This window comes from Podarcis gaigeae (assembly GCF_964106915.1).
Source record: "Podarcis gaigeae genome assembly, chromosome: 10".
Taxonomy (NCBI): Eukaryota; Metazoa; Chordata; class Lepidosauria; order Squamata; family Lacertidae; genus Podarcis; species Podarcis gaigeae.
The window spans coordinates 55,072,526-55,095,061 of NC_139686.1; the positions used below are offsets into that span (position 1 = coordinate 55,072,526).

A 22,536-nucleotide genomic window follows, 5' to 3' on the forward strand; every position below is an offset into this window, starting at 1 on the left:
ATTCACTTCCACCTGGAGCTGGATTGGGTGGCTCCTGTGGACCAATCAGACTGCTGCATTCTGGGTCCTATGGTTCTAGGACCAATCAGACTGCTGCATTCTGAATCCTATTGTTCTAGGACCAATCAAACTGCTGCATTCTGAATCCTATTGTTCTAGGACCAATCGGACTGCTGCATTTTGGATCCTATTCAACTCAGTATATAACAACTAAGACTGGAGAAATACAGACTGCAAACCACAATTTATACCATTCCTACCATTTTCCATAGTACCTTAGGGACTCCCCGAACCCTGATATCCCCAGGTTGATCGCTGAGGTAATCTGTAGGAGCATTGCTGGTTATCCCATGAGTTGGTGAGACTCATCTGACATAAACACAAAAACGGAGCCTTCACTATTATTGGCCTAGGCCTGTGGAATGCTCTTTTAATTTAGATTCAGCAGGTGTCTTCTGTTGTAACTTTTAAACATTTGTTAGGAGACTTCCAGTCCCCTCATCAAGCTACAACTACTAGAGTTCCCTCTGAAGAGGGATTGATTGTTAAACTGCTCTGGAAACTATAGCTCTGTGAGGGGGGAAAGGGAGTCTCCCCATAACTCTCAGCACAACTCCCAGAATTATTTGGGGAAAGCCATGATTGTTTAAATCAGTATGATACTGCTTCAAATGTATGGTGTCGATGGGACCAGAATGTGTTGCAAATGCACAGGGCACAGACCCTCCAAGTGTCCCTATTTTCCAGGATCATCCCTGATTTAGAGAAGTCATCCCAGTTTATGATTTGACCTCAGGATGTCCTGCTTTTCCTTAGGATGTCCCTATATTCACTGGAGAAATGTGGGAGGGTATAGAGTTATCTGACCCGCAAGCCATCTGAAGGCAATCCTGTATTGTTTTGTTTAATGTTTAATGTTCTATGATGCTTTTATATATGTTGGAAGCTGACCAGAATGGCAACCCAGTAAGATGTGTGGGGGATGCGGGTGGCGCTGTGGGTTAAACCACAGAGCCTAGGACTTGCCGATCAGAAGGTCGGCGGTTCGAATCCCTGCGACGGGGTGGGCTCCCGTTGCTCAGTCCCTGCTCCTGCCAACCTAGCAGTTCGAAAGCACATCAAAGTGCAAGTAGATAAATAGGTACCACTCCAGCAGGAAGGTAAACGGCATTTCCGTGCTCTGCTCTGGTTTGCCAGAAGTGGCTTAGTCATGCTGGCCACATGACCCGGAAGCTGTACACCGGCTCCCTCAGCCAATAAAGCGAGATGAGCGCCACAAGCCCAGAGTCGGCCATGACTGGACCTAATGGTCAGGGGTCCCTTTACCTTTTAAGATGTGTGGGTATAAATGGCAAAATTATCATTATGGAGTGGGACGTTCCTATTTTCATCAGAGAAATGTTGGCGGGTATGAGAGCACACAGAAAGTCACGTTATGCAAGTGGTTTCCTATGTAGCATTGCACCCATCACGAGCTGCGCACTTGCCTCTGTGGCTGAGAAATCTGTTGCACAAAAGTTTCTCTAAAAGTTTTATTCCCTTCGTTTCACTTCCTCAACATTACGTGGAAATCAAATGCAAATAGTGCTCTAAAGACTAACCAACTCTGACAGTTTGTTGGCAGAATGAACTTCTATCAGCCCTGAGGGAAAATAATGAACAGGTTGTCTTGATGGTATTAAAAGAGGAACTTGAATCCAAACAGAACTCTTTCTGCCTTTAGTCATTTTCCCCTGATGGCAATGAAATTTATTTCTCCTGTTAAAGGACACCAATAAATTGGTGAAGAGAAGCTCTCGTTTCTCCACATTGGGGGGAAAGCTGCTTGTTCAAGGAAAATATGAGGAATTTATTGGAAAATGTTCTGTGTAAATTTGTCATTATTTTTAACCGGCTTTGCCTTTAAGTAATGTATACTGCACAGGGCGCAGAAGCATCAAAACAATGCCACCAAAATTAAGCAGCTTATTCTGGCACAAATGATTAAATGATCACAATCAAATACTAGAGCGTTAAGAATACAAATGGAGACTTTATTATCAAATCAGAATTTCCTAGGTGATGTTCAGGGAACCCCGGTACGCCATGTTTAATGAAGCTACACTTGGAGGGAAGTAAAATACAAGCATGCACTACAGAGAGAGAAAAGCTATCCCTGCATATGATGTGTGAGCGCATGAATGTAATGTGAGAGGAAATGCATACGCATGGCAACTATCATATGTCTGTGCCACTTCGATGGCTATAAAAGGTCGTAAAGCAGCATGACCACGAGCAAACGATTCACACAATTTATTTGAAGTCTTCGGCTGAACATAATGATCCTGCAAAGATTGCAGAGCGATCCTCTGCATGCTTAATCGCAAGGAAGTCCCATTACATTCAGTGGGACTTACTCACAGGCGTGCTCAGGATTGTTGCCATAGTGCCACATGGGCAAAATATGATGTGCAAGGTAAATCGTGTGCCCAGTACATGGAGATACATGCACTGTGATAATACAGTGGTACCTCAGGTTACATATGCTTCAGGTTACATACACTTCAGGTTACAGACTTCGCTAACCCAGAAATAGTGCTTCAGGTTAAGAACTTTGCTTCAGGATGAGAACAGAAATCATGCTCCGGCGGCGCAGTGGCAGCGGGAGGCCCCATTAGCTAAAGTGGTGCTTCAGGTTAAGAACAGTTTCAGGTTAAGAACAGACCTCTGGAACAAATTAAGTACTTAACCTGAGGTACCACTGTACTTTATTATAATTATATTATTCCCTTCCTACAAGGAATCCAGGATGGCTACACAATTCTCCCAGTTATTTAATTATCACGGCAACCCTGTGAGCTAGGTTAGCCTGATAAATGAGTGACATTGGATCATAGGAGCCAACTCTTAGGGTCTTTGGCCCCCCAGTAAAATATTTGTGAGAGCTTCCCCCCCCCCAAGTTGATGGGAGTTGCCATTCAACTGGTGCGCATGCACCACAACATGTGATCAATTATGTAGGTGGGGGCTTATCTGGACACCCCCAATATTTTATTCAAGTTGGCACCCCTGCATAGAATAGCATTGTAGAGATCATTTAGCCCAACTCCTTGCAATGTAGGAATATTTTGCCCAACATGAGGTTCAAACACGCGACCCTGAGATTAAGAGTCCCATGCTCTATTGACTGAGTGGTTAAGAGTGGTAGACTCGTAATCTGGTGAACTGGGTTCATGTCTCCGCTCCTCCACATGCAGCTGCTGGGTGACCTTCGGCCAGTCACACTTCTCTGAAGTCTCTCAGCCCCACTCACCTCACAGAGAGTTTGTTGTGGGGGAGGAAGGGAAAGGAGAATGTTAGCCGCTTTGAGACTCCTTCAGGTAGTGATAAAAGTGGGATATCAAATCCAAACTCCTCTTCTTCTTCTTTCTCTGATCTGATCCGACCCTGGATTTCTCCAGTCTTAAGCTACACCCACACAATACATTTAAAGTACTATGGTACCAATTTTAACAGTCATGGCTGCCCCCAAAGAATTTTGGGAACTGTGGTTTAGTAAAGGTGCTGAGCATTGCTAGGAGACACTTATTCCCATCACAGAACTATACTTCCCAGTGTTCCCTGGGAAGAGGGGCTTATTGTTAAATAATTCTGTGGACCATAGCTCTGTAAAGAGGACAGAGGTCTTTCACAACCCTTGGCACTCTTAAACTACAGTTCCCACAATTCTCAGGTTTTTTGGGTAGGGGAGAGCCATGACTGTTAAAGAGGTATAAGAGTGCTTTAAATGTATGGTGCTGATGTGGCATTTGACTGGTATGATCCTACAGTCAACTTCAGGTTAAGCAGAAAAATGTCCTAGAGCCATAAACAATGTGCAAGTACCTTAGTAAATTTCTGATTCCCTTAGCAGCCCTAAATCCTATCTTTAGGGAAGACATTTACTTGCATTTATTTTGCTGAGTCCCAAGTGAGCTGTTTTTGAGAAACCTGTCAAAATGTAGTATATATATTGAAGTGTCCAAGGAGTTATAGAGAACATCTGAGAGCCCTTCACGTTACCTTGAACTGTTATTAAGGCAATATAAAAATGGTCATCAAAAATAAAAAATAAAAATAAAATTCTATTCCATGGAATGACAATGGTGATTAACTCCGTATTGCAAAAATAAGGAACGTAGGCCAGACTGGTACATTATAATACATGGCTTTAAATTGAAATGTGGAGCCTTTCTGTAGAAGTAAGCCTGCAAGATGCAATTTAAATTCAGACTGGAAAATGGAAGACAGGCATCTCAAAGACCTTACTGAAACTAAATATTGAAGCGTAATGAAATATATAAATATTTTTTTCAGGAAGTTTCGCTAGGGAAGAGTTCCTCAACAGGAGGTCTCTTCAGGTGGTCTAATTCAAAGTGATGTGTGAATAAGATCCAACTGAACTCTTCCTCAAAGGGATCCTTAGAAATGTTCCAGAATTATATTCCTACCAAGGTCAAGCAAAAATGGCCTCCCAACATTCTTCACAGTATGTAATAATACTCACACATGTCAGGGTCTTCTCTGTTGTAGCCTCACTGCCACGAGATTCTTCAGAGAAGCCCATGACCGTCAAGCAAAAAAAAGGTGGCTTTTTTCAAAAGGCCTTTGGCATCAGTTGACTTATGCATTATATTCTTTCTTAATGATGGGTTACTGATGCTTTGAAAAAAGATATTGCTGGGATTTCCAGTGTATTTGATCATTCCTGTTCTCCCGCTGCAGACATTAAGTTTATGATCTTGTAGTGTGATTAATTCTTTTTAATGATTCTGTTGCTATTAGACACTTTGAGTTTTTCAAAGGGCAAATTCGTGCTGTTGTTTTTTTAAAGGAACAAACTGCTTTTGCTTTTTTTAAAAAAACAAACCCTTATTGTGTTCATTCTTGGTTATGACTTTTTAAATATTTTGTATTTGTATATTTTGTTGTGTTAACGTTGATACTTGTGGTTTGCTTAAAGAGAACTCCCCATTTGTGCAGGATTGGTGCACGCTACTTTCAGCACTGCAAGGGGGTGAGTTGAGTCAGAACAGTGCAGGCATATTAACAGTTAGCCATGTCTATTAATTTCAATGGGTATACTCAGAGTAGCAGTAGGATTTGTTGCAACCCATTTTTTTTAATGTACCAGTGGAAAATCTGGTTATAAACTGAGTAGCAGTTTATTTGAAGTAAAATGTGGATAGGATCGGATAAAGGATGAAAAATCAGACCATAGGAAGATTTAAAGGACAAATTAACCGGATGGTTACAGTTTCATCAGATTAATGCCCTGTGGAATGAACATAAAAAAATAGGGATGAATGAGAAAAAATCCAAATATCAGGTGGAAATACTAGAAGGAAATTCCAAACTTTTATCCAAAATGTATAATCAATTATTAGACTGGGATACCAAAGACGAAGAGGTGAAGGAGGTTATGACCAAGTGGGCTATGGACCTTGGATATAATCTAGATTATGACAGATGGGTGAAACTCTGGAATAAGGATATGAAATTCACAGCTTGTATTGGACTCCAAGAAAATATGGAAAAAATGATGTACCGATGGTACATCACTCCCGTAAAATTGGAGAAAATGTATAAGACCGGGGACAAAACTTGCTGGAAATGCAAAACAAAAGTGGGTGATTTCCATCACATGTGGTGAGCCTGTGAAGAAGTGAAAAGGTTTTGGGGATTAATCTATGACGAACTTAAGAAGATTTTGAAATATACATTCCCTAAAAAACCCGAAGCCTTCCTTCTAGGTATGGCGGGAGACGAGATTAGGAAAGAAGACCAAACTATGTTCCAATACGCAACGGCAGCGGCCAGGATATTGCTAGCACAAAACTGGAAAACACCTAATATCCCAACTATTAGAGAATGGCAAATTAAGTTATTTGAATATATAGAACTAGCAATGATGACACAGAAGATCAGGCATCAAAAAAACGTAAAATTTATTAATGACTGGAATAAATTTATTACATACATAGAAACAAACTCAGGAAACATTAAAATCACAGTAGGTGTAATATAAAACCTGTGATGTATACACAAAGGTCATAAAAAGGATACCGCAGAAGATAACGAGAAGATATAGCTCAAACCTTGATGGAGGGAAGTTTAGCGATATGCTATGAATTAATGATTTCTATGATATTAATTTATGTATTTTTGTTTTTGTGTCGTTTTTTGGTATGCTTGTGGTTGTGTTTTAGTTTATGTTGTGTTTCTTTCAAAAAACAACAACAGCTTAATAAAAAGAATTTAAAAAAAAATGAAGTAAAATGTGGATAGGATCATTAGCACAGTATCCAATCCATGAATACAATTCTCTGAATGAACTTAAGAAAATGTTTGAAAGTTTCTTCCAAAAAAAGCCCGAAGCCTTCCTGCTAGTTGTTAAGTTGTGGGCGAACATATCAGACGACACAGCGATTCTTCCAAAGCAGCTCTTTATTTGTAAGCTGGAACAGAACTAGCTGAGGAGCTCAGTCAGCCTGCTTCTATAGAGCTCCAGAACAATGTAACTGTTGCCATTTTATAACTATCCAATCACTGAACGTCACTTTCGATCCTTCATTTGCATACAAACTATCCAATCACTGAACATCACTTTCAATCCTTCATTTGCATAACTATCTACAGTATCCCCCTGCTGGCCCAGGGTGAGAACTTCAGTACATAACACTAGTAATAATGAACAATGAAATTTCAAAGAAATTTAGGTGAATATTCATATATGCTACAGTAGCGGCCAGAATTCTAATTGCAAAAGGCTGGAAAGGAGACGCTATCCCATCCAAATCAGACTAGCAAAATAAGATGCGAGAATATGCAGAGCTATCGAGATTATCAGCAAGGTTCCGAAATGTTACCAATGAAAAATTTAATAGAGAGTGGGAAGTGTAGAGTTTATCTAAAAGAACAATGCAAAAATATATATCTGTTGGCAGGTCTGGACTGACTTATCTGTGTGTAATAGGAGAATCTTACAAAATTATTGTAACTGGAATAACCTAGAAGAGATAAAGGTTACTGTGCAACTATGGAATGATATGGGAACCACAAAGGGGGGGGGGCGGAGGTCATGTAGAAAGTTATTACTAAGTGTGATATATAACAAGCACTAACTATGGAACGAAAGTTTTTTAAAAACAATAAAGCATTAAAAAGAGAATACAATTCTCTGGAAATTCTCAGAAAATATCCAGGCATATTTGAACTTTAAGCACATTTATGGACAGGGCCTTGTCAATCATGGCCCCTTATTTGTGAAATCCCCTCCCAATGGATACATGGGTACTTCTGTTAAGTTCTGGAGTTTCCTGGAAACCCCATTTGTTACGAGATTATTTCAGCAGGCTGAATTTCTAACACTGCTGGCTTCAAAGTACTTTTCCAATGGTTTAATTGGTTTTATATGCATGTTGGGCCGGACTGGCTGTTTTAAAATTATTGCATTTTATTAAAATGAAACATTTTAAATGTATTTTATGATTTGGGAGGACTCCGAAAGGTGTTGTACTTAAAGTAAATGAATTCAGAAATAAAATGAGCAAATTCCTATTGATCAGTCCGAACATCTGTCCTGTTCATTTAAACATGAAGGCAAATGGAAGAAGTAAGATTATCCACAGGACAAGTGACGCTCACATATCACACGTAATCCCATATCGGGTACAGGGGGCATGGTTCTAGGGCATCCCAGTAAAGTTCTCAGGTTTTCTGGATCATGTTCAGAATGAACTGATTAATTTACCATTAGCGATGTAAATAATCATCCTCTTTCTAAAGCTGGTCATTGTGACCTGAGCTCTTGTGTAACTTGAATAGTGCATTGAAAGCCTTTAAAAATATATTAATAGCAGAGAAAGTAGGGCCTTGAGTGACAGACAACTTTGCAACTAGGAGTATAGCATCTAGATCAAGGGAAGTAATAGTGCCACTGTATTCTGCTCTGGTCAGACCTCACCTGGAGTACTGTGTCCAGTTCTGGGCACCACAGTTCAAGAAGGACACTGACAAACTGGAATGTGTCCAGAGGAGGGCAACCAAAATGGTCAAAGGCCTGGAAACGATGCCTTATGAGGAACGGCTAAGGGAGCTGGGCATGTTTAGCCTGGAGAAGAGGAGGTTAAGGGGTGATATGATAGCCATGTTCAAATATATAAAAGGATGTCACATAGAGGAGGGAGAAAGGTTGTTTTCTGCTGCTCCAGAGAAGCGGACACGGAGCAATGGTTCCAAACTACAAGAAAGAAGATTCCACCTAAACATTAGGAAGAACTTCCTGACAGTGAGAGCTGTTCGACAGTGGAATTTGCTGCCAAGGAGTGTGGTGGAGTCTCCTTCTTTGGAGGATTTTAAGCAGAGGCTTGACAACCATATGTCAGGAGTGCTCTGATGGTGTTTCCTGCTTGGCAGGGGGTTGGACTCGATGGCCCTTGTGGTCTCTTCCAACTCTATGATTCTATGATTCTATTTTATGATTCTATGCCTTACAAATTATATCCGGAAAAGAAAATTTGTCTGATTTGGGGAAGGCCACCTGTGTGCCCAAAAATATCTGCAAAGATATCTGGGTCTAGAAAGCCCCTGATTACATGTTTAAAGAGAAGCAGGGTTATGATTCTAACTTCACACCTGTCTTCTTGGTACCATTGCGATGACTTTCTCAGATCAAATTGAAGTCTGACAGGGGAGCTGTCTGCAGTGGCGGAGGAAGGGGGTGCGGGCCGCCCTGGGTGTCATCACTGTCAGGAGCTCAGCCTACACTCGAGTAGGACCCTAGCAGAGACACATGCCCGACTGGCATGTTCCCTCCCTCCTGGTCAATCGTTCAGAAGCTTCAAAAGCTTTCTTCAGCCAGAACATCACAGCAACCAATGCCAACAGACATCGGCAAATTTAGCGATCCACAGAGTCTTCGCAGTTGTGTAACAGACCTCAGCAACTCGGCATTTTGGCTAATCTACTTTATTTACATATAAACACACATGGAGCACTGCAACATGGCTCCCTCTCTCTCTAGCATCAGACAGCAAAGAGAAAGAACAAAAGACAATAGTCCCACTTCACGGAACACAGTAACACAAACATCCAGTCTCTGTCACTTCCCACTCTATGGAGTCAAAACATATACCGTCATGTGAAAGACAACAATCCCATGACTGCAATCATGGAGCAGGAATTCTAACAATCACTGAGTGGGTGTGGGTGTGACTACATTAGTTTTTTTAAAATTGGGCTCACGAAACCTTTTAGGAGTGACATGGTGGCTTAGGTTCTGCGCTGCCTGAAATAGCAGCATGGGACTTGCACTGGCCTGCCTACTGCCTCTCCCTCAGCTGCCCTACAGCTGAGGGGGAGGTAGTGGAGAGGCTCCAAGCATGAGAGAGGCTCACCCCACCCCCATGGGCACAGATTGCCCCGCCCTCGGCTGCAGAACATGCCCCCGCACCAGGCACACAAGCAGCTAGCTACGCCGCTGGCTGGCTGCACAAGTAGAGGCTCCTCTAGAATACGGGAGCTCTGACAAATCGGGGCTCTTGGTCACATGAAGGCACTTCTATGAATATAGCCAATGTCAACATGCAGAGGGCCAGGAGGCCAGCTGGCAAGCCCAGCTCTGACGTCTCCATTCATCGATCCTTGCTCCGATGTAAATCAGCGACCCGAACTTCAAAAGCCAGGGCATGCAACAAGCAGAGTGTACTGCGCACACAAGGGACGCGAGTGGTGCTGTGGGTTAAACCACAGAGCCTACGACTTGCCGATCAGAAGGTTGCCGGTTCGAATCCCCACGATGGGGTGAGCTCCCGTTGCTCAGTCCCTGCTCCTGCCAACCTAGCAGTTCAAAAGCACGTCAAAGTGCAAGTAGATAAATAGGTACCACTACGGCGGGAAGGTAAACGGCGTTTCCGTGCGCTGCTCTGGTTCACCAGAAGTGGCGTAGTCATGCTGGCCACATGACCCAGAAGCTGTACGCTGGCTCCCTCAGCCAATAAAACGAGATGAGCGCCACAACCCCAGAGTCGGTCACGACTGGACCTAATGGTCAGGGGTCCCTTTACCTTACTGCGCACACAGAAGTAGGCGTGAGACATGTGAAGTCATGCTACAGCTACAGATTTATTAAACATAAATCAGAACAAAGAAACATGTCATCTCTCTCTCATGTCGTCTCGGAGAGAACAGCAAAAACTATACACAAACGGAAGTTCCCAGCATACTGTGCTGGAATGTAAACAGACATGTGACATGCAACAATCTCATGCCTGTTCCTTAAGGTGGAATGGAAATGTTAACAGCCAACTCACCTGTCACACCCTCACTCAATACACAGATGGAGCCATGAAAATAGGAGCAATGTCAGAGTGGAGCCCTCCTCCCCTTTAATCGTGTGGACTCCCTTCATGTAACACATTTGTGCCATGATATTCCTGGTTTTTCTCCCTCTCTTCTGATTCCTGCACACTCTCTGGAGCAGATTGTGGGGGTTCACGCAGAGAGACAGGGGAGATACCCCATTACAGGAGCAGACACCTTCTTGCGCTACATTTGCACTTCACCTGAGCTGTCAGAATCATTCCAACTATGTTTCTGGTTGGGAGTCTTATAATAAACTTTGAAAAAGTTTTAGATGGAGACGGATGCAAGGCTCCCCCTCGCAAATTAAAAAAAAGGGGGGATGGAGATTAGGACCAGATTTCTGGATTAGGATCAGAACTCAAATATATTCTAAGTTGGCTATACATTTAAAATGTATTGGGGAAGTGAATCACAATTTTTTGCATGTTTACTCTGAAGGAAGTTCCATTAAATGTCTGAATAACATGTCTACAATTGTGATCTAAGACTTCAGTTGTTTGTGTGCACATTACCCCTAGGAACAAGCCCTATGGAACTCAGTGAGACTTCCTTCCCAGTAAATATTCATGGATTCGACTACAGAAGTAACATTTGAAAAGTACACAGTACCTATAAAACCACAATAGTCTAGAGAGTGTAAATCAGCTCTTTCCATCTGTCTTGGTAAATGCCTTGCTTCTTTAATCATTATGCGGTTTCACGATGCCTTTTTAAAAAAACACCTTAAAACTGCAAAATCACACTTTTCTATTCCACTACCAGAGTTCTGATTTTCTGCCATTATGCACTGGTTCAATTAGATCCTTACTGCATGTAATGACTCTCTCTGTCTCTGCAGCAAAGAAGCACCAGGGAAACTAAGCAAAGATTCCATATATTTCAGATTTGCTTCTCAATTTACTGATTTGTTGAGCAGGGTACAGTTGAGCACTTAACTTTTTGGAATTAGACTTGGCGAGGAAGGGAACGTGTCTCTTGCAGGAGAAGCAATCAGACATCTTTGAATGTGTCATAAATGGAATGGCTCCATCACTTTTCAGGGAATATATGAAGCTTGTCTTGGGATGTAGCTCATTCTTTCTATGCCTGAGACTGTGATCCAAAATGAGCTGCAGCTTCGGGAGTAAAACAGATTGAGGGACTCAGATTTTGAAATCTGTGTGTACTGTTTCAGAACTTCTTATTTCTCTGGACTGGATGTGCAGAGTACTCAAATTCCCCCCCCCCCCCTCCGCCAGGGCCGCATGACTGATAGAAACCAACATCACAGACTTTGCAGTCTACACAGCTCACTCTCTGCCATAAGTCCGGAGTGAAAAACCTTCTGCTTCCATCAGCAAGATTCCCTGCTAGCCGGTTATTAAAGCCAGCAGGAATTCTGCTAATTTCCACCTGGGCAACAGCATCTGTCTAAAAGTAGGGGGAGGCTACAAATCTCCCAACACTATATTTTGTCATGGTGTGACTTGTGAGCACTGCTGTGATCCCAAACAACATAGATAGCACTCCGTAAAATGTCTATGAACCAGCACTTGTGCACACTTCTTGGAAGACCTTTAATTTTTGAAGAATATCCCAGTTTTTGGTTTTTATCAGGCAATGACATTGACTCCTGACCTTACAAGCAGATAATCACATTGGGGGTTACTTATGCAGTTCCGCAAAGCAGTCACCCGGCCAATAGGGATGGATTGATCAGTCTTCGGTCTTACTGTCACACAGCAGAAGGCTCCTTTCATCCCATTTTCTGTGATCTTTTAAAAGGGAGAATGCACAAAAAAGCCTGCATTTAAAATATACACCTGTCAATGCTCTTGAAGCATTCTGTCATAAAACATAACCTGTGTGCAACTGTGGGGAGGGAGATAGACCATGTAACAGGTCATATTTGTAAGAATCATGGTACTAGTGTTATCTGTTTTCTGCCGATACCTCCTGAAGAATAATAGAATTGTAGAGTTGAAAGGGACCCAAAGATCATCCAGTCCAACCCCCTGCAATGCCAGTATCTCAACAATGACCGCTCCCCACTTAAAACGGGGGGGGGGCACCCTTTGCGTGGATGCGTGCAGCCCCTAGATCTGGAGCGGCTCCAACAGCATAGGCTTGGCTTTGCCTTCCCTCAGGTGGGATACCTGGAGGTCTCCACCTACCTCAGTCATTTGCCCAATCCCACCTGGGGGAAGCGTTGCCAAGGAGATCAGGCCAGGTAGGGGAGGGATTACCTGCCCACACAATAGAGGGAGGATCTTACCTGGGAATCCTCACTTGGCTCCAGAGCTTCTCCCACCCTACCCACCCACAGTTAATGTCTTATTTTGCAGGTTAACTTTTCTTCACAGGTTTCGCAGGTTAACTTTTCTTCAGAGGTATGTGGGCGCTGCTACGTTAAGGTTGCTGTTAAAGGGCCGGAAAGGAATTTCCCTGCATTGGCAGGTTTCGCCTTTCCCGTAGCAAAATGTCACAACTTTGGCGGTATCAGGCCTTGGGCGGAATCCTTTAGTCCATCTTCTTCTTTGCGGCAGCAATACCAGGGTTCCCCGTTAAAGGAGTTTCTGAAGGGAGGCTTTGGCCGTGCGCCGAAAGGTCATCATTGCTCTCCCCTGCGGCGGCGGCGTAACGGGGGCGGCTATCTCTGCTTGAACATATGTTCTCCGGCCCATCCCCCCCCCCCACACTGGATAACCCTGTAGCTCCCTAGGTCCCTGGCTGGGGACTGGGGAGAGAGAACGCCCAATGCCTGAGCCAAGGTCTACCCACATTTGAAATTTAATAAAGTTGTGGCCAATTTAATCCCATAGCACGTTGTCTTGAGTCGTTATTCCACATGACGGGGGGGACCGCTCGGGATCTGGGGATTCCGCCTGTCCACGCAAAGCTAGAAAAATGCAACCTGTGCTGATGATGGAAGTAATGACTCATGCAACATGTTGGTGATTAATATACACAGAACAATAATTATACATACTTTATCAACCTTCTGAGAAAAAATACAAAACATTGAACAAAGCCACAAATCAGTCTCTTAAACGTAAGCCAAGAAAGAGAAAAGCCAATCTCTATAAGATTGAATATCAATATACGTATCAAGACTTTGAGATTAGATCACTGAAGAAACCCGGAAAACTATCTTGGGAGTGTGTTACCTGCAAGCCCCAGTTAAACGGCCCCATCGGGGGCGAACAGCAGCCTTTTGATTACTTGGACTGTCAGGGCGAAACAGGCGCAAAACGCCAGCACCCTGTCGTCTACACCTTCATTGTCTACAACTTTATTAACATCTATCTACAACTCTACTAGCATCACTCGGTATTGTGAATATCACCGAACTTGCCTTTTGTTGGTATCTTCATGAGCTTATCTAAAAGACTGAGTTAAGCATTTGAAAAATCTATTGAAACCAGACATTATAAGTTCATTTTAGGCTGGATAGTTTGCAAGTCTTTGTGGCTTTGTTCAATGTTTTGTATTTTTCTCAGAAGGTTGATAAAGTCTGTATAATTATTGTTCTGTGTATATTAATCACCAATGTGTTGCATGATTTGCACTACTAGTATCTCAACCAAAGCATCCATGATAAATGGCCATCCAACGTCTGCTTAAAAACCTACAAAAAAGGAGAGTCCGCCACCTTCTGAGGAGTCAGCCCCCCTGCTGAGTAGTTCCTACTGTCAGTTCTTAACTCAGAAACCTGTAAAGCTCTAATCATCTTGCTTCATTGAGCACCATAGCTTGCTCTCTGTTTCTTTGTCCTGTATATTCTTTTGAGGGGGTGTTCCTGTCTTCCTACGCAGTGTCCCAAAGGTCAAAAAGAGACCTGGAGGGCCGGATTCTGCCCCTGGCCTGAGGCTCCCCATCCCTTTACTAAGAAGATATCTTAGTGCCAGAAAAACAAAGAAGCTGTGCATCGCTGGAACAGCTGTCATGTACAATATAGAGGAGTTATTTTTAGGTGAGGCAATCTAAGCTATGATCCCAAGATTATTTTATTATTATCTTCAAGTTTATTTTATTTTTTTATGAAATCCACAGTATCTTTCCTGTCTAAACCATTTTAAGGGAGCCATCTTTTAAGAAGACTGGTTTATGTGGCTGCTACAAATACATTGAGGAAATGAGATGGTCGAGAAGGGAAAAGGGGGGGGGGGCAGGAACGTAATGTGAGAAGAACATTTTTCACAGCAACCAGCCAGATGCCGATGGGAAGTCCGTATGCAGGGAATGAGGGCAATAGCTCTGTCCTGCTGCTGTTCCCAGCAACTGAAATGCTGTCTCCTAACCAGCCTCTGCTTGCTGCCATTGGATGGCATTCAACAAGCTGTGCTCAGAGTAGACACATTAGACTCTGGACCTAACATGGTCATGTTCATTGATTTCATTGGGTCCACACAGATGTAAAATAGATGAATACCACCCAGTGACATCTTTTTCCTCCACAAATTCTCTCCAACTCCCACTTAGAGTCATCTAAGCTAATGGCACTCAGCACAATTGGTGGCAACAAAATTCACAGGTTAAGTATGGAAGTCCGTCCATAATCTCATGTAAGTCAGCATCCTTATATGACACTAGGTTCCAGCGTTACGGGGGAGAAATAAAGCCTCCCATTTGCACTACCACATGAATTATTTTTTTTAATAAACCTTGATCAAAAAGCGTTCACCCTTCTTTGGGACATTGTCACAGAATTGTAGAAGGGGCCACAAGGGTCATCTAGTCCAATGCCCTGCAATGACCCTGAGATCAGGAGTCTGTCCTGAGCTATCCCGGGCCATTATAAAGGTAAAGGGACCCCTGAGCATTAGGTCCAGTCGTAGCCGTCTCTGGGGTTGCGGCGCTCCTCTCGCTTTATTGGCCGAGGGAGTCAGCGTACAGCTTCCGGGTCATGTGGCCAGCATGACTAAGCCGCTTCTGGTGAACCAGAGCAGCGCACAGAAATGCTATTTACCTTCCCGCTGGAGCGGTACCTATTTATCTACTTGCACTTGGACGTGCTTTCGAACTGCTAGGTTGGCAGAAGCAGGGACCAAGCGACGGGAGCTCACCCTGTCGTGGGGATTTGAACCACCGACCTTCTGATCAGCAAGCCCTAGTTTCTGTGGTATAGACCACGGCACCACCCGTGTCCCTGGCCATTATACACAAATGTTAAATTTCAAGCAAATTTTGTACCATGGGTACTGGTGCAAGTGGCAATGCCAGTAGGCTTGCCATGCAGATACAGTCATACCTCATGTTATGTTTGCTTCATGTTACGTTCTTCCAGGTTACGTCCTGCGGTGACCCAGAAGTCCTGGAAAAGGTTACTTCCAGGTTTCACTGCTCACACATGTGCAGAAGCACCAAATAACATCACACGCATGTGCAGGAGCGACAAATCGCAACCCGTGCAAGCTCAGATGCGCCGCTGTGGGTTGCGCTCTTTTCATGTTGCGAACAGACCTCCAGAATGCATCCTGTTCAAAACCAGAGGTACCACTGCATCAATAAATGTTTCTGGCCATTTTATGGCTAGGAATTTGAAAAGAGAGCCTCAACGTTCCTCAGTTTAATGGCTGTGGGATTATTTCCAAAGTGGGAAATCTACCTGCATGGGTGGAATCTCAGGCCTCTACTCTCTGTTTATGTGGAAGAAACCAGAAGTCTTGTGGTTGAGAAACAGGGACAGTGGGAGAGAATAATTCTAGTTTCTAGCTAAAGCTGAAGTACAGTGCTGGGACCCTGCTGCTCTATATGGAACCTGCTGCCTGTTGCAAGAGTGCCTGTTTTCATGTGTATTTGCAATAAAGCAAATATTATTAAGATGTCATAAGTCTCCAGTCCTCTCTCTCCCTCTCAGTCAAAGCTAGCTAAACCTGTTAGTGCTTCTCCGAGTACTTATTTCTGGGGAAAGTGGGTAACACATAAATATGCCTTTCTGGATAACGTCTCTGATATACCATTGCAATTCTTTATTTTTATCAGTCCACCAGATGCTGTCCAGAATATAGAGAGGCATGGCTCTTGCCTGGCATGCTTTCAGATCCACTGCTGACAGATAAAGAGAGAGATCCTTGGTTGGCAGTATCAACCAGGATAGCAGAGATTAAGGTGACAGCAGAGAAGCACCCAGTACGTTTCCAAGCACAATTCAAAGTGTTGGTGCTGACCTTCAAAGCCCTAAACGGCCTCAGTCCTGTATACCTGAAGGAGCGTCTCCACCCCCATCGTTCTGCCCGTACACTGAGGTCCAGCGCCGAGGGCCTTCTGGCAGTTCCCTCATTGCGAGAAGCAAAGCTACAGGGAACCAGGCAGAGGGCCTTCTCGGTAGTGGCGTCCAAACTGTGGAACGCCCTCCCATCAGATGTCAAAGCGATCAACAACTACCTGACATTCAGAAGACATCTTAAGGCAGCCCTGTTCAGGGAAGTTTTTAATGTGTGATTTTAGTGTATTTTTGGTTTCTGTGGAAGCCGCCCAGAGTGGCTGGGGAAACCCAGCCAGATGGGCGGGGTACAAATAAATTATTATTATTATTATTATTATTATTATTATTATTATTATTATTAAGCAAGCAGTGTGCAGTTAAGGTGGTCCATTTAACAAACGACTTAAGCAGTTCTGGCATGGCGTAAGCCAGAGTTGGATGGTGGTACACAACCTAAATGCCTCCTTATAACAAGTCCCAGCTTCAGGACCAACTAGACAGACCCAAATCTTAACAGGAAGGAGCAGCATAATGATGGCAAAGGAAACAAAGGGAGAATCAAGGGAATAACAAGCAGCTAAGGGAAGAAATTGAATCCAATTAAGCCGAGCTAAATAGAATTTCAAATAGATTTTTCAAATTATCTCATTTTCACTTATTTCGCCCGATAACCCTTGTTGGGAAATGTAAAGGATCTGGTTCCCCCACAAATATGTCCAGTTATTAAGTCTTTTATTGACAACGGCCAGTATCATTGTAACTAAGCACTGGAAAATTGCTCCATGGCCATTGTTGTGTGTTCATCTGTAGCTTCTTCCAAAGGCTCCCCATTCCTGAGTTAGATGGTGGAAAGCATCTTAGAACATCTTCACATGCGTCATGGGCTAAGGCAGAAGTCTCCCAGCACTATCTTCTGGAAGTAGCCCATCAGGTAGGAAGGAAACCAGTGAAATTTAAGGGCTCCAATTCCAAACCTAGAGTGTCTATCCAATAGGACATCATGGTTGATAGTATCCAAGGGGACTGAGAGGCCCATGAGAAGAAGCAGGCTTGTATTTCTCCTATCCCTTTCCTTGAAGGGGTCACCATAATGGTCTGATATAGCTTTTACTTGCATACTTTCTATATCAAAATCAGGTGTGAAATCTGATTGAAATAGATGTAGTCAATGGTTCTATCCAAGAATACTGAGAACCCCAAAACTGAAAGTCAGCAGTAATCTTCTTGCCCAGCCCAAGCAACCAACAAAAAACAGAAAGAATGCTTAACCTGAACTATACATGTTTCTGTTTATTACAGATGTGTGAAAGTGATATACTTGCCTTGGATTAACTGAAAAATTACTCAATTTATTCCCTCTAAAATCAAGAACAACTGAATTTTGCTAAGCCATTTTGACTTCCCCTCACACCAGCCCTCCACATTTTCAAAAGTCTGCCATACAAGTCCCCCTTTCTCCCAAATACCCTCCATTTCCCTTACTTGGCCAGCAGTCTGGGATAGGGCAAGAGCAAGCGAAGAATAATTATCTGGGTCATATTTTGATCTAAGTTGGAGAAGAATATAATGGTACCTTGGTTCTCAAACGCCCTGGTACTCAAACAACTTGGAACCCAAACACTGCAAACCCAGAAGTAAGTGTTCCGGTTTGAGAGAAAAAAGTTGGAAGCTGAACATGCTTCGTTTTGAGTGTTACACTTCCATTTTGAGCGCCACACTTCTGTTTTGAGTGTTACGCCGAGATCTGTCTGTTTTTGCTATTTATTTTGCATTTTTGTTTTTGCGGCTGTTTTTTGTTTGTTTTTGTGACTGTGTGGAACCCAGTTCTGCTACTGATTGATTGATTGAGTGACTGCAGTACATTGTTCATTGCTTTTCATTTTATAGTCTCGTTAGATAGTAAAATTCATGTTAAATTGCTGTTTTAGGGGTTGTTTTTAAAAGTCTGGAACAGACAGTGGCGGAGCTTCATGCTCCAGCACTGGGGGCGGACAGCAGGTGGGGGTGTGGCTGGCGTGCGTCCCGGGGGTGTGACGCATGTCCTGGGGGTGTGGTGAACGTTCTGGGGGCGTGGTGTCCAGCGCAGGGGGGGGCAGCCACAATAGCACCCCAGCGGGATCATGGTGCCGGGGGCAGTGTGCTCCCACCACCCTCCTCTTCCTCTGAAATTGGGAACAGATTAATCCATTTTGCATTACTTTCTATGGGAAAGCATGCTTTGGTTTTGGAACAGACTTCCGGAACGGATTAAGTTTGAGAACTAAGGTACCACTGTACAGTGATTTTAAAGATTTGCTCCTCATTTGAAGCAGCCTTTTATGCAAAAACAAGATTCTCCTCTGACCCCGACTTGGGAAAACACTGTCAGCTCCTCTATTTGTACTATTGCTTTCTTAGAATGTTAGAAACTATTTAGTACTTTGAGTGTTGGGAAAAACAGTACTTCTGGGAATTGCGTTTCAGAATGCATCACAGATGTGAGCTGCCTTGGGCGGCTTCTTTTTCCATATATCTCTGCCGGGTTTGAAAGTGTCTCAGGCTTTCATATAAGTTATAATTTATTAAATATTTGTTCTTGCAAGGGGTTTGATTTATTTCTGCAGAAATGGCAAGCTGCAGATTCATGGAGTAATAGAAATATTGCCTCTGTAAAGTTTTCGTATTTGTTTGGCAAACTTCTCTCTGCAAATGTCAGGTAGGACCAAGAACGGCTGCGTTTCAACTCAGAAGACCGTATATATGTTCAGCAGCAGCAAACTTGCGGGAGTGTTTGATTAAACGGAATATAGCACCACCTCTGCCTCACCTAGTGGAGGCATGAATCTGTGATTATTTGGAGAAGGCACCCAGTATCTGACATCCACTAGTTGCTGCTTGACTGAGCAACTGCCATTGAGGGGGGGGGGGAGAGATGGGAGGAATCCATTTTGGAAATCAGCAAAGCTAGCTTGGTCTTATTTGAGATGCACATTTCTTTTTCTGTCACCAAGGCAACCAAGTCATAGGCCTTCTCTTTTCTACTGCATAGATAATGCCTGGCCATTTACCATTAATTGCCCTTTTCATAGTTCTTGGTCAGACTTGTCCAGAGAGGTCGAAATCTTAAATTAGATCTCTCCCCTCCCCACTCTGACAACCATTAATTTAAATTAGCATGAACAATGGGACAGCTCTTCTGGACTGGGCCTCCCTTAACTAGCTTAAAAAAAACAACAACCAAACTCTTGCGGTCTGTGCTGTCCTAGCTGCACACAGGAGTTATAGGAGTTCAGGCATTTGGGGTGTGCAATGACAACTAAATCTTCTTCCCAGGCACTGTCACTTTGCTTGGAGACTGTTTGGCCTGGAGACAGCATTCTTTCACCTCACCAGTAGTTCTTTTCTGTATTGGCAAACAGGATCTCTGAACCCCAACATCCTTTTGGGTAATATGTCATGGTCCGGTCTACAGGCAATCGAAGTCCTGGCTGACGACGTTGGGACCGGGGGCAAGATGGCAGGGTGGGAGCAGGAACGAGAGTCCAGAAGCCAGGGGTCCGAGGGTCAGGAAGCAGGGAGTCACAAAATCAAGGGTCCAGGGGTTGAGAAGCAAGGAGTCATGAAGTCAAGGGTCCGAGGGTCGAGAAGCAAGGAGTCAAGAAGCCGAGGTCTGAGGATCAGGAAGCAAGAAGCCAAACGCAGCAAGGCAGGAAACGTGTTGCTGTGGCAAAGAGCCGAAGGGAAATGCTGACCTTATATCCCTTCCAGGCTCTTGCCACCAGGTGCTATGAGCTACCAAGCAGCCTCACATGTGCAGCCATGCCTTGCCTCTCCAGAACAAACTTAGGAAGGCCCCAGTCCTACGAAGCCCTACTGGTCACAGGGCCTGGCTCCTGCACACACTCCTGACACAAGGTTGTCTCAGTATAGGTGCAGACTTTGGTAATATGGTGCCCTGTGCAAGGTCAAAATTTGAGCCCCCTCTGCCAGCCCTTGCACCGCCTTCCCAAAGCCCAGTAAGTGGGGTGCCAGGCTTTGGGACAGAGGTGTGAGACTCTTGTAGCATCCTAGAGCCCTCCTGCCTCCTTCCCAAAGCTGGGAAAGCGCTTATTTGGCTTTGGGAAGGAAGCGGGAAGCATCCCCTAGGCATCTGCACCCTGTGTGGGGTAACCGGTTGTGGTGAAGAAGAAGAAGAAGAAGAAGAAGAAGAAGAAGAAGAAGAAGAAGAAGAAGAAGAAGAGTAGTAGTAGTAGTAGTAGTAGTAGTAGTAGTAGTAGTTTGGATTTGATATCACTACCCGAAGGAGTCTCGAAGCGGCTAACATTCTCCTTTCCCTTCTTCCTCCCCCACAACAAACACTCTGTGAGGTGAGTGGGGCTGAGAGACTTCAGAGAAGTGTGACTAGCCCAAGGTCACCCAGCAGCTGCATTTGAAGGAGCGGAGACGCAAACCCAGTTCACCAGATTACGAGTCCACCACTCTTAACCACTACACCACACTGGTGCCCTAAATCCACCTCTGCTCAATAGAATCAGCACTAACATAATAATAATAATAATAATAATAATAATAATAATAATAATAATAATTTATTTATACCCCACCCATTTGGCTGAGTTTTCCCAGCCATTCTGGATGGCTCCCAATCGAGTGTTAAAAACAATACAGCATTAAATATTAACAACTTCCCTAAACAGATGTCTTTCTTCCTTCCTTCAGATGTCTTTTAAAAATAAGATAGCTGCTTATTTCCTTGACATTTGATGGGAGGGATTTCCACAGGGTGGGCGCCACTACTGAGAAGGGAACTACTGTTTAGTTCCCTGTAACCTCACTTCTCACAATGAGGGAAACCACCAGAAGGCCCTCAGCGCTGGACCTCAGTGTCCGGGCTGAATGACAGGGGTGGAGATGCTCCTTCAGGTATACTGGACTGAGGTAGTTTAGGGCTTTAAAGGTCAGCACCAACACTTTGAATTGTGCTCAGAAATGTACTGGGAGCCAATGCAGATAGATCTCTCAGGACCGGTGTTATGTGGTCTTGGCGGCCACTCCCAATCACCAGTCTAGCTGCTGCATTCTGGATTAATTGCCGTTTCCGGGTCACCTTCAAAGGTAGCCCTAAGAGAGTCTGTGTACTGGCCCAGTAAACGCTTCCGCTGCGCAACCAGCAACAGTTCTCTTTGCAGAGCATTAATTAAGTCCAGTGCAGAGATTCTTGTTGCAGTACAGGCTTCAGAGTCTCAGCAGCAAAGAAATAACAACACAGGGAAGCCTGTCTTTCCAAAGACAGGTTTATTGCAGACAGATAACAGAAACACCTCCGGAGCTTTCAGACATTTTTGCTTCACGCCCCGCAGGCAGAGAAAACAAACACTCTTTATATACTGAGCAACTTAACAACTTAACGAGCTTGACTACTTAAAGTCACATGACATTGCTAACTTGCCAGCGTCTTAGGTTTCACACCCTAACACCCCCTCTCGCTGGCAATACAAAAACAAAATTACTTCAGACCCATTTCTTCACAAAAGTTTTCATGCCGCTGACACCCAAGCGGTTTTGTAAAACCATCAGCTTGATTTTCATGACTGGGACAGTAATTTAATTTAACAATTCCTGCTTTTACCGTTTGACAAACATTTTGAAAGCGGATATCCAAATGTTTTGTACGACCTTTAAACTGCCCATTTTGTGCTAACTTAAGACACGGTTGATTATCACCCCATACAGTGATTGGAGTGATGGCCTTTTCATACATCTCTTGTGCCAAGCATTTGTAAAATTCTAGATCTCTACATAACTCAGATAAGGCACAGAACTCAGCTTCCGTTGACGACAAAGCAATCAGGTTCTGTTTCTTGGATCTCCACCCAATCAGAGAGTTACCAAATTTTATTACACAGCCAGACACTGATTTTCTATCCTTTAAATTTCCCCAATCACTATCTGCCCAACAAGTAATCTGTGCTTGTCCTTCAGCAGAT

General features: G+C 43.7%; 1 long non-coding RNA gene across 1 annotated transcript in view; it reads left to right on the forward strand.

Annotated features, from left to right (window-relative positions):
- LOC310825730 overlaps positions 1–22,536 on the forward strand; it is a 519,499-nt gene that overhangs the window by 43,939 nt on the left and 453,024 nt on the right. The window lies entirely within an intron of this gene.